Consider the following 15,800-nt stretch of genomic DNA (forward strand, 5'->3'; position numbering starts at 1 on the left):
TACTATGGATTGTATTACGGGATTATTCCCACCTCTATTCCCACCACTGCAACTCCTGTGTCGCCAGGATCTACAGCTTGACCGCCAATAAAGTTGAAGGTCAAGTTTGGTCGGCCTTGTCATTTCTATAGCATCATATCGATTGTTTTGGATATTTCTGGCAGTTTTTGCTATACATCTATCATAGTATGGGGTCGCAAGGTTCTGGACTCGTGGCCACGTAGGTACCAGCAAGCGCAGCATAGGACGTCCACCTACAAGGTGGACCAACGACCTCATAAAGGCTCTGGATGCAGTCTGGAACCTTTTGTACCCTTTGCACCACCGGCCTGCACCACTGGTGGTGCAAAGGGTATTTTTTAATCCCTTTTGCACCACCAATAGTGCCGCCCTACCATTAACTGTAAAACGATTATCTATAATCATATAATATTAATATTATAAAGAGGAAAGATTTGATTGTTTGTACTGAATAGGCTCCGAAACTACTGGACAGATTTGACAACATAACATAAAAATAACAACCATTCATACCTACATAGGTACAACGAATAATTCCTAAAGTACCAGGGCAACATAATCATAAAGGAGCTACATATATCAAATTCTTCTTGGTTGATCCGAGAAATAAACATGTATCATAAAATAGCTCCTTTATGGTTATGTTGCCCTGGTACTTTATTCGTTGTATGTAGGATGTAGGCCCGGGGTATCGTGGGTCTGAAGTGAAATGTTTATAGGCACTTACACACACACAAATTAAAACTTTTAGGTAGGTTTTGATTTATTTATAACAAGTATACTAGTTTTACAGTCGATGGTAGCACAGCACTATTTGTTGGTGGTGCAAGAGGGATTTAAAAATACCCTTTGCACCACCAGTGGTGCAGGCCGGTGGTGCAAAGGGTACAAAAGGGTCTGGAAAATGTTGGGGGAAGCCTATGTACAGCAATGGACGTCCTCTGGCTAAAATGAATATCAGGCGTAAACTATACTATTAGACATGGCGGTACTATCGATATCCAGAATATTTTTCGAGATCAACATCCCCAACACTAAGCAAAACCCAATTCGTATCAGTGATCTCACACTCAGTTAATATAAATAAATAATGCACTTTTATAAGCTAGTGATTTTATATAGAGCGTAGTTCACGTTGCAGACAAAAGGATGAATTGGGCGATTTATGAAATGGCCGATAGTATTTTTTTAATAGACCTTAATATTTATATTTTCCCTAGTCATCTTTGAAGTCTAAGTTTTACCTTCCATTACTAGCTCATCATCATCATCAAATCGGTCATTCTCACGATAAGGCGTTCTCAGCCTAATTACCATATCATTTTTGAAATTTGGCTTAATTGACTTAAACGCATTTAAATATGAAACACATGAAAAGTACGAATTTAACAATCGTAAAGGCGTCAAATTATTCCAAGTGGTTTTCGCGTAAATGAGACCCAAAAATTTTATGGTCACGGTAATTAGATAAGGCTAATACTTAATCTAACGGTAATTAGAAAAGATATGTAAAATAGCAAGAAAACAACATCTTGCATTGATAATTTTGTATTTAAATATATAGCGTCATAAAAAACGCTGTAGGTACACTATATAACCCTTTGCAAAAAGAAAGACACAAATTTCTATTATTTATTGTATCAAGATATTTTCAGTATACTGCAAGAATCGAGGCTATAACAGGAACACTTAGTTTCAGCAAGAAGGGGCTACGTGTCACATTTCAAATGAAAGCATTTAGCTGAAAATCAGAATCTTAATCAGCATTTATTTGATTTAAATGTGGTACAAACGATTTAACGTACCGATAATGGATCAGGAGGTCTCACAAATTTGATCGCATATGCATTTATATCGAAAAATTAATTAATGATATGTGATTTTACCTCTTTTTAATCTATCTGCGATCAGCCATCACCCATTATCAGATTAAATTGAATTTGTAATAATGACAGTTCCAGCTCAGCATATCCCATGATTTGTCACCTCGATTCTTTTACAATAAGTTCTCAGATTGATGCTATTCGCTTTCTCCTGAGCCTAAATGCAGAATTATCAGAATTTAAAAGGGATGCAGCAAATAGGTTTCATGAAGGTCTAGTCTTTGGTTGTAAGCTTTACAGGAATTTTCTACATCCTCTTTGACGTTTGGTATCACTTCAGTGGACTTTGTAAACCAAGGTGCACAGCTCAAGATTTTTATTATTTTATTTTGAAAACGTTAAAGTATTTCTACATTTGCGAGGCTAAGTCGATATCATAATGTCTACATGGGTCTTAGGATGCATTTGTATATAGTTTATTCTCCAAGCTTCTTCTGTCCAGTATCCATTGCATATCACGAAGTTTTTTCTATGCATAACAAAGCAGGTAGGCTGCAGTTTAGGATGGTACAAAGTGCATATACACTCTTGTCTTGAAAAGTCCCATTGTCTGTTGATTTGTTCCCTTTTGTTCTTAATGTGATTACGCCAGGTAAGTGTTACTGTTGGACAATCTCATCTTCTTAGGGCAAAGGTAATATGGATAGATTTTAATGGTATTATATTAGAATTAATTAATGATTTAACATGTTAATATCAATTATATTAATAGTAAAAATAAATATCGGGCACGAGACATGTTTCACGCAGGGGTGACATCTGAAAGCCCCTATTTCACTCCAGCTAACTTCTTTTTGTGGGGTCACCTTAGGGGTTAAAATATACTCTTAAATCCAACAACTGAAGCTGAACATTTGTGATGAAATCGAATCTATTTCGAGGGTACTCTAACGAAAGATTTTCAAAATTTTGATATCAGATTGGAAGAAAAGTCCGTGTAAAGTTGTTATGCGAAAGTCTAGGTATATTTCATATTTTATCATCATACTTACTCAATCGTGAGTGCAATTTGTAGGTAATAATTTCATACAACGGTGATTATGAATATAAATGGTAATTAGTACATGGAAATTATAAAACGATAATTTTTCTTCAAAATTTCCAAAATCTTCAGCGTATGCAAATACTGTCTTACTACAACGTATGAAGGCCAAAGTGCTGAATCTATTGAAATTAACAACGTGGATCTATCTTCAAAAATCGAGTATAAAATTAAGGACATGGTAAATAGAAAAATTGAAAACCAAAGATATGGTAATTATACTCTTACGCAATTCAACGACGATACGCCAACGCAATAGACGTCTACTTGTTAACAGGTCTTAGAACTAACTAAGGGCTCGCGCCGCACGCGTAAATGATGTGTTAAATATTATTATTTAGGCTTATGTGCCCAAAAACAGAAAACGTCACGGGAATTAGGACTTTCGCTCGGACAAGCTGTTTTTTAATTCTAATTATTTACAGCATGGTTCTATTGAATAGATATTTTGCTATGCGTAAGACAATCTTTTGTACTCTTTAAAATGTTGAATGGAGTAAACCAAATCTATACGACATAAAAATTACAGCCAACTTTTAACATTAAGTCGGTGTGCGGACGCGTCACGGTAATTAGAGAACAGAGGTTCATGAAATTAATTAGGTCACAAATACTTAAAATAGAGGCCTATGATTTAATGCACAACTGGATAGGGTTGTTACGTAACATATAAAAATACTTGCATGTCTCTAATTTGTCATTTTTAACGATTTAACAGCCCGGACACGCAAAAACTAGCTCATCTGAGAATGGCCGAAATGCAGATGATAACTAGGCAAATACTTACAATTTCTCTAGGTTCCCATCATCAAATCTTCAAAATTGTTGACAAATCTATCGAATAAAATATTAATTTTGAATCGGTCACAATTGACCATCGCGACATCGGTTCACACCAAAAAAAACACAATACCTAATTCTTTAAATCGTAAAAATCTGTTCTTCTCGTTAACGCAGATTACATCATCAACTGATTCATTCATTAATAATAATAATTATTTCTGTCCACTTTACACGATCTGCCCTTGCACAGTGGCACACTTCAAACACGTTTTAACTATCAGTTATCGCAATTAGAAGTCCATTGTTATCGCAGAGGTGAGTAAGGTTTAACAAACATCCTATTGTTGTAAACAGGTTTAGTCTAGATTTTAGATACTTTGCAGAGATTCTAATTTTAGAACTTTCTGATCCTTGACTCAAAAATAGATTAAATTTGAACCATTGCTTTAAAAATAACCAATCGCAGATTAAAGTGTCAATCCGAGCTTCGTTTAATACTATGGATTAATTATTAAAAATATACGCTATAATTATTATTATTATAACAGAATTAGGTATATCGTCATTACATTTACTTTATAAATAAGTTTATCCTTCTAAAATAAAAATAAATCTTTTATTTATGAACACCGCAAGTACCGTAACACTACTATTTCTGGTTTTTCACCAACCAGCCTAATCCATTAGCATAAAAACCATCCTAAAAGAAATATTTTAGGTTCATCATCATCTTGTAAAAAAGAATCTTGCTAAAATTTAATAAAAAGAGTTAAAAAGAATGCTGCTGCGCAAAAGATACAGCGAGCTTTTCTGACATTGATGCAATGATCGCGGATAAAAGACAGTATAAAAATATGATAGTAGCTTTAATTTATTTTTTATTAACTGACTTTATTTTTTTGAATTTTTCTTTTATAAAATACACATAAGGGACTGAGCTTTTCGACGTTATAGAGAGTAATCGTTAAATGGAGTGACACAGTAGGGCATTTCTACAGTACGGTGTATTTTTTCTCAATTCGGTGCTAAAATTTATATTTAGTTTTTTAAGTAGTTTCAATACAAAAAAATAAATGTTACTCCATTCTGAATGTAAAAATAGCATTGTCACTAAATATTGTGAAGTGGTTTATGAGAAATGTTAAGCATCGAATTGAGAGAGCACCGAATTGAGAAAATGAATCACGGAATTGAGAAATGAATCTCCAAATATAAAAATCGCTCCGCAAACTTAGAATTGATGACATTATGAAGAAATACCTAATGTATTTCAATAATTAATATAATAAATACTTAAAACGTTTTGATATCTGATTGCTGGTCTATTAGTTAGATGGTTCATTTTAGGTTTATCTGTCTGAAATACCAATGGAATAAAACAAAAATCCTTATCAATATGTTTAATTTTTTAATAAGGAACTATAATAAATTCTTAATGTTTATACATTATTTTAATTTTATTTAAATAAAACAAATAAATACATAACACAGGGTCTCTTTGTTTATTTATTCTTAACCTTAAACATAAAACAAATATTTCAAAACCCAAGAGCTAGATTGACCTGACACTATACCGAAGATATTATATAGGACTTCAGTTTGTACACGATTAAAATGGCACTCAAATAGCTGAAATACAACAAGGCACCAGGTGTTACGGCATTATAGCTGAGCTTCGCCGGTACTAAAGGCTCTACAGAAGCAGTTCAATTCCGTCATTCTCGAAGAAAAAACGCCTCCGGCATGGCACAGAAGTGTGGTGATAGCATTATAGACTCATCTCACTTATGAGGCGTGCTTACAAGCTATTTTCGAGAGTCCTGACGAATCATCTCGCTCGCAGACTCGACGACTTCCAGTGTTACTTCGATAGTGAGTGTAGTGGAAGTTTATGAATGAAAAGAGAGGACTGTATGAAATTAATTGTCTATTCGGTACAAATTAACAATGATATTGAGACCGTTTAGTGCAAAGTCGTTGAAGAGAGTGCGTCAGGATCGTCTTCTTAGATGTTCGCTCGCGAACCGAACATTGCTCGTTCGTTCGCCGAACGCTCGCCGCTCCCTCCGGTCACGCCGCCCGCGGGCAATGTCCGTGAGTAGACATCCAGTCTTCCGAACAAGCTTGTTTCCGAAAAGGCTTTAGTATTATGGTACACAGGTACGCTACGGCAGATTATACAGAAGGCCTAAGGAGTCGCGATATCGGGGATGATATCGGAGTCATGGCCTCCGTAGAGCCTTTCAACAAGTGGGTCTCAAAATGAACATGGACAAGACAAAAATCATGTCAAATGTCCGTGTTGCACCCACTCCTCTGAAGGTTGGAGACTACACTCGAAGTTGTTGACAATTGTGTATACCTGGGACAAGAGTCCAGATAGTTAGGTCCAACTTTGAGAAAGAGGTCTATCGCTGAATTCAACTCAGCTAAGCATCGATCGGGAAGCTTCGCTATTACGTCTGAAATACCGCAGTGTCTTAAGACAAAAGTCTTCTACCAAGAGAACGAAAGTGACCGGCATAGCCCGTAAAATTGCATAAATCAAGTACCAGTGGGCGGGGCACATAGCTCGTACAGATAATGGCTGTTGGGACTGAAAAGTTGTCGAGTGGAAACCACGGACCAGTGAGCAGGCCCCCACTAGGTAGACCGACGATCTGGTGAAGGTCGAGCGAAGAACCTGGAAGAATTATTTTAATAAGATAGCAATAGCAGTGTATTTTTTTAATGAAACCTCAAAAAATTAGTTTTATTGTCTTCTGTCCAATGACTGGTACGGTCCAATGATTGGTAGTTCACCCTATTATGATGCTCTATTGATTTCATTATTATTTTAAGTTACACAAACAATTTATAGCACAATAAAAGTATCTATTTTCATTTAATATCAATTCGGTGTACGTGTTTTCTCAATTCGATGCCCCATATTCCGCGGAATTGAGATCCACGGAATTAAGGAAAAATCACATTTCATCAAATTACTCGAAAATATTATAAATTACAACGATTTCTACCAAACGTAATGGCAGATATCAGTTAAATACTTAATTAATTCAGCAGTAATCTCATTAAATACTTCATGAACATTATTAATGTCGCACACCGGTTTGAGAAATGACCAGTGACCAAAAATTATGAGTGATTTCAAACCTCTGAAAAATGCTCCTCAAAGCGACTGATCCCTCTTTTATACTGCTCGACCACTCGAGTGCAACTGCTAGTTTATGGGAATCAGGCGTGGGTGTTCGTATTGTGCGTTGTTAGTGATATAGGAGCACAAAAGTAAAAATCACGGAATTGAGGCACACACGTCGGACAAAATTTAAATGTGTTACTGTATTAAAACCCAAGGACTTGCAATAAAGAAACTCATTTATATAGCTTTATTAACTATCCCTTGTTCTGTGAATGTGGGTTCCATAATGGGGAAGTTATTATTTCAAAAGTTATGAAGCAAAAACGAGTAAATTCTGGAAACCGGACACTCCATTTTAGGCCAAATTTCGCCCGTTTTTGAACTTTCGGATTTTTTCAAGGCGAGATGTAAAACCTGGCGGTCTTCTAAATATGCTCTCCATCAAGTCAAGAGTCCTATAAATACGTGTGATTTTTTTCAAGTCCGTACTTCAATTTTAAAGGTACTTTTTTCGCCCCAGTAGGTCGATCGGTCGTCCCCGTAGAAATGCCCAGTAAGTAAAGCGAAGTGATACCAATGCAAACCAACAAAGTCAAGAAACTTTGACGTTATAAGAAGGATGTAATTTTAAAAAGAGTTTGTAGAGTTGAATTCTTTAATTAAGTAAAAATTACTTATTTTCATTATTTTATTTTATTTATAAGCTCCATTTTTAAGCCCCAAACGCCTCAATTCATTTAAAACAGTTTTATTTTATAATTACTTTTTAGTCCCAAACGGCTTTTAAAATTATTTTCCGTTCTCTTTGACTGTGGCATAGACAAAAACTCAAGTTACGCAAGCCCATGACATCACCCGCAAAAACCTTCGCGTGACGTCACAGCGGAGGGCGCCGACCTGGCTCTATGGTCTGATGGCGCTATATTTATGCTAACTAGGCCTATTTACTTAAGATAGTGACGTAAACACCATGAAAACTTCTTGATTTGTAGAAATAATGTTGTACAATGTACATACTATATTTTTTTATCATATAGAACAGTCAGAGTCAAATAGTTCGTCGTGACACCCAAAGTGGCCAAAAACAACACTACCTTATCCAATTATTGTAACAAAAATGTGTTCCGAAGTTTTTGGCTAATTTGAGTGTACGAACTATTTGTGTAGGTAGGTACTAAAGGTTACAAGGTAGGTACCTAGCTACTTGTTATTTTGTTATTAGTTGAAGATCGAAAAAAAACACAGGTGTTGTTTTTAATAAGACAGATTTTCAAAGCAATTACTCATTTTAATGTTTTTTAAGTAAGATGTAGGTACGAAGGCTACTTACTATTTTACAAATTATTTTGTTCTCACTGTTTAGTACATTTTAGATATTTATAAAATAATAAAATAATTTTAATTCAAATCTGCATAGTGTTGCCACAGTTTAATAGTTTACGACTGGTTGCAGATAAGCGCAAAAACATTATAATTGTATGTTTTGATTTTTTTATCTAACTAATTATTATTAAACTAAAATAAATAATCAATCGACATCTACCTACTAAATAATAAAACTTAAAAAAATGTTACGGTGCAAAAAAGTCGAAAGCTTTAGGAGATAAAATTTTTAAGGAAATTTCAACATGGAACTTGTTCTTGTCAATATAGGATCCCAAGGTCGACTCCTTTTTGACTCTACGGCCTTTCTAAAAACTTTATTTAAGTAAATATACCACTTGAAACAATACTCTTCAGTAGCTCAGTAGGTTAAACACTTGTATTTTAATAAACTAATCCGCTGTAGTTTGATGGAAGCCAGACGTGGAACACCTAAAGCTTCGGGAGCTTTTATTGATCAGAAAACATAAGTTGTTTTTCTCACGCAATGGAGCTTACATTTTAATTCTGTGTATTGCTAGGAATCGTACGAGTGTCTATGTACATACTAGTAAGTAGACATGAATGGAAAAGTAAAACTTTTTAAACTGTTTTATTAATGTTTGCCTGTAAAATAAATCTACAATACTAATACTAGTTCAGGAAAAGACTGGAATTTTTGGTTCAAAATTATGTGATTTTTTCTCTCAACCATTAATTTTGTTATTATATTTTCATTTTGGTGGTTAATCTTGTGCTTGGTTATCTAAATATACATATGTTTAAGTATATGTATAACTCAAAGGTGACTGACTGACTGACATAGTGATCTATCAACGCACAGCCCAAACCACTGGACGGATCGGGCTGAAATTTGGCATGCAGGTAGATGTTATGATGAAGGCATCCGCTAAGAAAGGATTTTACGAAACTCTACCCTTATGGGGGTAACACGGGATCCAAGCGTACGAAGTCGCGGGCGGCTGCTAGTTAGAAAGAAAGAAAGAAAATTAAAGTTACGTTATATACGTTTGTTTAAGACGTAATAACCATTTCATAAGGGTTCATTAATTCTGTTTAGTTTTTCTAGTGTATAAGAGAATAAATCCTCTTTAGTTGTTTTTTTAATTAGGCAGAGAGCAGAGCTACTTTTCTTTTTCATGTTGACATGTGACATGTGACATCTGACATGGTGTTATTAAAGTGAAAATTTTATTATTTTAGAAGATGAAAATGTATAATAATTTTAAAGGAATCGACAAGCTGATGAATTAACTTTAAATGTCGTTTCTCTGTTGTGATTCGTAAACAATTTCTGTGTGAATAGATGATAGAATATTGTTGAAAATATCACTACTTTACAAGAGCAACACATTGTTTCATTTTGCCGATCCTAGATAATGAATGAATAGACTAATAGTCTAATAATTAATTAATTAAAGTGTGTGTTAATTAATTAACAAAATAAATACGCAATTAATAATAAGTTCAATACCTCCTGGTGGTCGATATTTTATATAAATCTAAGAATAAATTCTTTTCATATCATAACGTGATAAAAATATAGAATTATCGGACAATGACCTTTTTGTTTTATTATGATTCTTGATTGTTTTATCATCATCAGTCAAATACTTCCCTATCCATCAGACAGGCTGTCCTAAACTGAAACAAATCTAAATTAAGTAACAATTGCAAGTCAATCTGTGTCGCGAGTCGCGACGCCCGCAATGTCGTAAAGGGCGACTAAAGGAAGAACAAAATTTAAATATGCGAACATCAGGCCTCCCCAACTCGTCTGTCCAACGTGGGGAGTGTAGACTATCCTCTGGTAAATTAAAGAGAGATCGTGCTCCTGAACTGGACACTAAATGACCATGACGATGATGTATGTACCTACCTACATAGAGTGAACCAGCTAAAGCTGCCCAAATTTTTTTTCTAGACACAAGCTTAGCGATTGTACACCATTTGTTACTTGAGTAACCCTTTTTTATTGTTGCTACTTATTAACCCTAATTGCTGTTGCTGTATGTAACAACTACCCGTTCCCGCGATTTCTTGAATTGTATAATAAGTATTTCCCGTTTTTGTAACAATAAATAAATAGCCTAAAGATTTCCTCGATAATGGGCTAAAGAATTTTCAAATCAGACCGGTTGTTCACTGAGATTTAGCGTGTGCAACCAAAACTCTTCAGCTTTACAATATTAATTAGTTTACTTAGTAAAGAAAGTTTTTTTTGTGGATGCTGACAAATGTAAGCTGTTGGTGATCTAATTAAACAAACAGGACATTGTAGTGTTTGATGATGCCTAAACCACAAAATACTAAAGTTGGTCAAATAAACCGCATGCGCAGCGTGTCAAGCGCATTCTAGTCGCGGTCCGTTGGTTCACATCTCGGCGCGAGCACACGAGCCGATCGGCTGGAAATGTAGTGGGAGAAGTGGGAAATCAGACTTTTTGGAAAAGTCTTCTTATTTGAGCTTCCAACCGGTGGGGTCGGTTTCAGGCCACTACCAACCGGTCAATATGGAAATTGCAGCGGCGGGAACGGGAGGTAGGACTCATAAAGGTGCAGGAAGGCGCTGGATGCAGGCCGCTACCAACCGGGCGATGTGGAAATCATTGGAGGCCTATGTTCAGCAGTGGACGTCCTATGGCTGAAATGATGATGATGATTTGAGCTTACATCAGGATGAAATTCCCGTGGATGTCGTAAAAAGCGACTGCAAAGGATAGTATTATACATATTATCTGTGGTAAAGGCGAACATTAGCCCTACCCAAACTGTCTGCGTGGGAAGTGTAGGCTATGATTTTCTGAAACCTTCCAACAGAAGTTCAATTCGACGCCTACGCCGCAAAGGGGTGAACATCATACAGACGGTCAAAAATGTTCCATTCTTCAGGCACTGTGCCATTTTTTTGCTCTCCTGTATAATTTTATACGGTCCACACAGCTTATGACCGCAGTCTGTGGAGGAACAATATGTATGTGGTCGTGATCCTCATCAGTGAGGCACCGAGGAAGAAGAAGTAGGAAAAAGTTCGCCCAATTGCGGCGTCGGTGACGAATTATTAGATATCAACGTTTTAAAACTGATTTAATTGATAATGTTAGCCACTTCTTATAAAATCGAATTTCACACTTTACTCGCGACTTAATTACCATAGTAATGATTGAATAGGAAATCCATCATCTAATATGCAATATGCATGGCAGTTTTAGAGCTGAAAATACTCTACATTTTATGCAGATTTTTAAATCATTTACGTATTAATTGAATACATTCTTGATCCTTGAAATAAAGTAGGTATTTCATAATTTCTACCTTTACTGATCATCAGGTCATTTAGTCTCCACTGCAGGAGCACGGCCCTCTCCAATTTACCAAAGGCAAATGGAGGAGTTGGCCTACACTCCCCACGCTGGCCAGACGGTTTGAGAAGGCCTTATGTTCATCATCATCATTTCAGCCACAGGACGTCCACTGCTGAACATAGGTTTCCCTCAATGATTTCCACATCACCCGGTTGGTAGCGGCCTGCATCCAGCGTCATCCTGCTACCTTTATGAGACCTGCCTCTCGTTCCCACCGCTGCAACTCCTGTGTAGCCAGGATCTACGCTTGACCGCCAATAAAAACCTCTAGTGAAGGTCAAGTTTGTCCCGGGGGAAAGTTAACTGTCATTGGACCCGCAACGAAATTAATCAGAAGAACATGGGAGAAGTTCGAAGTTAAGGCTCGACTTTACTCCAGTGCAAAGCGGATGACAAGTGACAAAACAAAGGTTTGATTGCCGTGGCGTAGGGCGTAGCTAGGTAGCCAAGAGCCCTGGGGCAAATAAAAAAATGGGGCCCCACTGCAATCTAAACTGGTTAGGTTTTATCAAATTTATTGACATTAAGCTTAACTATGTACTTATTCCTGATACAGCTTTCGAATTTCTCTGTTTATTTTAAAAATGGGAGAAATTTTCAAAGTTTAGTTCAATTGCGATTTTCTGATAAGGATTCGGGGGCCCCCTGAGCTTGTGGGCTCCTTAGTAGCTATACGCCCCTGTTTGATTGATGTTCGCATATTTTCATTTGTCCCTGAAGTTAGACTGATGGTCATGGCTTTAACAATTACAAAATTACGACAGCGGAAAACAACACCGCAATTTATTATAACCGTAGTATCAGTGTCAAGATAACCACTTATTTTGTGGTCGCACTATCATTAACCAACAGTTAAATTAACTGTAATGTCTGCAAAACTGTTCAGTATTATAAAATTGCCATCCCAGTTAGAGAACGGTGACTGGCGGTTTTGAGCATTGGTTTTGAGAAGTAGTTTAGCCTTCAATTAAGTAGTATCTTCATAATAATATGTTTTCTCATCGTAAGAGATATAATTTTTTTCGAAACAAATAGGTAATTTACCTATGTTAAGTTATTTAATTTAATTTACTTTATTTTATCTGTGTAAATAATAAATGCTAAGTAAAATATACTTGTGTTACGAGTAGGTTCACCAGAATAGTCCAGCGACGGAGTTCGAACCAGCGTTCCTCGGATCTCGAGTCGGCCAGTTGAACACCTTCACCGTTGGGGTAATTTTCACAGTATGTAGTGGCTATAAACATACGTATTTTTATTTCCACTTCCAACGAAACACTTCAATTAAGTAAATTACTTAACATTTTAACGAAATAATTGTCAGGATATGAAGGTCGTCGTGCCGAACCATTAAGGTTTGAAAAAAATTAAGTAAAAGTGCGGTGATTCAATTTTTTTCTGTTTTATAAGCAGGAGACCTCACATTTATAAGGGTTTAAATTTTTGAGGTTTTAGAATAAGGTAAGCTTGTCTTATACAGGCTGTTGATTTCAGTCCTCGCAATATTTATTTAGGTGCTCTATTATGTCATAGATAATCAACATCCTGTATACTTTTGAGTAGAAAAAGAGTTTTACATAAAGAGAGTACCTACCTGGGTAAGTACATATTTTCCCATGCCATCAAGTACTCCTATGTAGCTGCCATCGTAATTAAATAATCGCTAAAGACACGAATTTTTATTTTAAAAGTCACAGCCTTGGCCCAAGGTCGGCTAAAACTGTTGATTACGTAGCCAAACCATGATAAAGCCGAGAAACCTGCCTCGCTCGTTTAGTGACCATTGGTACGCGCGATAAGACTTTATAACTCCATGTTGCTATGTTGTTGAAACCAAAGCAATAGGCTGTATGATTTAACTGCCTTTGCTTTTAAGGAAATTTTGTATGTAATTTTTTAGATTTATTTTTAATAATTTTTGCCTAAAGTCATGAGACAATACTAGGTTTTAGAGGACTATGTAAGATGTAAATAAACAATACATTTTTATTTAAAAAATCCTACTTAAATTAAACAAGGATAAAATAATAACAAAGTCTAATATTTAAGGAGTTCTTCAAGGTTCAGTAATTTTGAGTCCAGTGACTAATGTTGTTGTAACTTAGATTAATAAAACCTAGATGGATAGTCTTCATACAAACGCTTCGTCAAGAGTGAGGCAAAAATCTTATGTCATTAGTGTCAATTTTGTTGGGGAGTGTAGACAGTGAAGGCGATTTTCCCGAAAGTAGGGAAATTTTTAATACGTTTTTAATTATTTTATAATTAACAAAAACAAAACGCATCATGTACTTACTTATTTATTGAATTCAAAGTACCTACCTAATAACAATAAGATAAATCGACTTATAAGTCTCGATTTCATAAAAAAAGGAAGTGTATTTGTACGGCGAACAATGAAGAATGTTCACTAATTTTGTTTTTTAGCTTTCTGTATTCTCTGTTAAAAATAAAAAATACACGTGAAAGAATTATTTCGATACGTCAATTAGTTTCCAAGATATTGAATTTTAAAAGTGCGGGCGGCGGCCGTCCCGCCATTTTATGCGCGTGACGTCATATTACAGTGACTGGCTCATATTTGTATGGGTGGAATCTTGCAAGCTGAATTAAGACCCACTTCCAGGCAACCGATTAAGCTGAAATTTCGCAGACACATGTGATTTGGATGACCATGCAATATTATGATGACATGGAGCTGATCTGATGATGGAGCTGGAAGGTGGCCATAGGAACTCTATAATAAAACGACTTAAATGCATCGAGTTTGGGCTCGTTCGTTTTGTATTGATGAGTATTTTAATTCTATATAGTAATCAGGGTCTAATGATGGAGCTGGTAGGTAATTCGCAATAAAACGACACAATCGCATCAAGTTTGGGTTTGGTTCAATTTTAATTTCTGTGATGGGTCTGGGTGTTAATATGCATAATAAGTTTGTATTTACAAAAAAAATGTATTTAAGTATGTTTATATCCGTTTTCTAGTGAGCGGACACTGTGAATGTACGTCACGCGGGGTCACGTGACCGTCGGCGAGACTCAATATTTAAGCGAACTTTGAATGCCTATAAAATCATAACTACTGGGTATTTTTGAATGAAATAAAAACTAATGTATTTGTAAATGTAAAAGCTTAACTGTAACATAGGTTTCAAGTGATTTTGCATACCTAGTAACATTCTCAATTGGGAAATAAATTTTCTTGTTACTGGTATCATTCCCGTATTTAATTTTTGAAAGCCAAATTCAAGCAAAATACGCGTCGAATTTTAGTACTTACTTATGAAATGTAACACTGGTCACTTTCTTTCGTTTTTCTGATGTATTTTAGACACCCTTTCACAGCACAAACCGTTTTAATTAATTAAAATTCGTCGGACGTGTTTACCAATTTTTCACTTTGACAGTTCATGTGACGTTTACGGGTGAGCCGTGCCGGCTCCCTAAAAATTGCCTCACCTTTCGTGCACTGACTATCTATCTAGGTTTTATTAATCTAAGTGTTGTAAGAATTCCACATATTTTTTTAATTATTATTTCAATTTGTCTTCATGACCTAATTCTTTTCACCAATATCTAACTTTATGTTTTTACTTTTTGACTTAAAGTATTGACTATGTCAATATTGATTTTATGCCCGCTTGCGTAGACTCCTATTCGTCACGGGATGCGCGATTGGATCGCAATATTACCAGGAAAAGTCGCATGTCACCCAGAAATAATTAATCTATGTCTGGGGGGATTACTTCCTATTAGATGGTAAATAATCAGAGATGTTAGTGGAAGAAAACCCATGGCGGTTTCTGTTTTTTTGTCCAAGAGTAAAAAATTACAATACTAAGCTATACTATGTTAGAAACAAAGATTATTTACTTAGAACTTTATATTACACACAATAGGTAGGTAAGTATCAGAGCACAAAAGGCGAATTTAATGCCAAATAGCATGCTCTTCCAGTTAAACGTTAAGCCAAACAGAAAATTAGAGTAATCGATGCATAAAGATAATATGTAATATACTTCTCAGTTATTTGTGGTCATTCTCAGATGAATAGATTAGAATAGGTACACAGTTATACCTAAATAACTTGCTTACTTAAACTTTTAATTAAATAATCCGTCAAAGACGAATCATTAGTTTACTAATAAGCCAACTTCTTAAACCTTTTAAATACCGATGTCT

The 15,800-nt window shown here is 35.5% G+C and overlaps 1 protein-coding gene across 1 annotated transcript in view; it reads right to left on the reverse strand.

The window, feature by feature from the left end:
• Nucleotides 1-15,800, reverse strand: part of LOC135084410 (C2 domain-containing protein 2) — a 101,765-nt gene that overhangs the window by 84,094 nt on the left and 1,871 nt on the right. The window lies entirely within an intron of this gene.

This window comes from Ostrinia nubilalis, chromosome 26 (assembly GCF_963855985.1).
Source record: "Ostrinia nubilalis chromosome 26, ilOstNubi1.1, whole genome shotgun sequence".
NCBI classification, from domain to species: domain Eukaryota; kingdom Metazoa; phylum Arthropoda; class Insecta; order Lepidoptera; family Crambidae; genus Ostrinia; species Ostrinia nubilalis.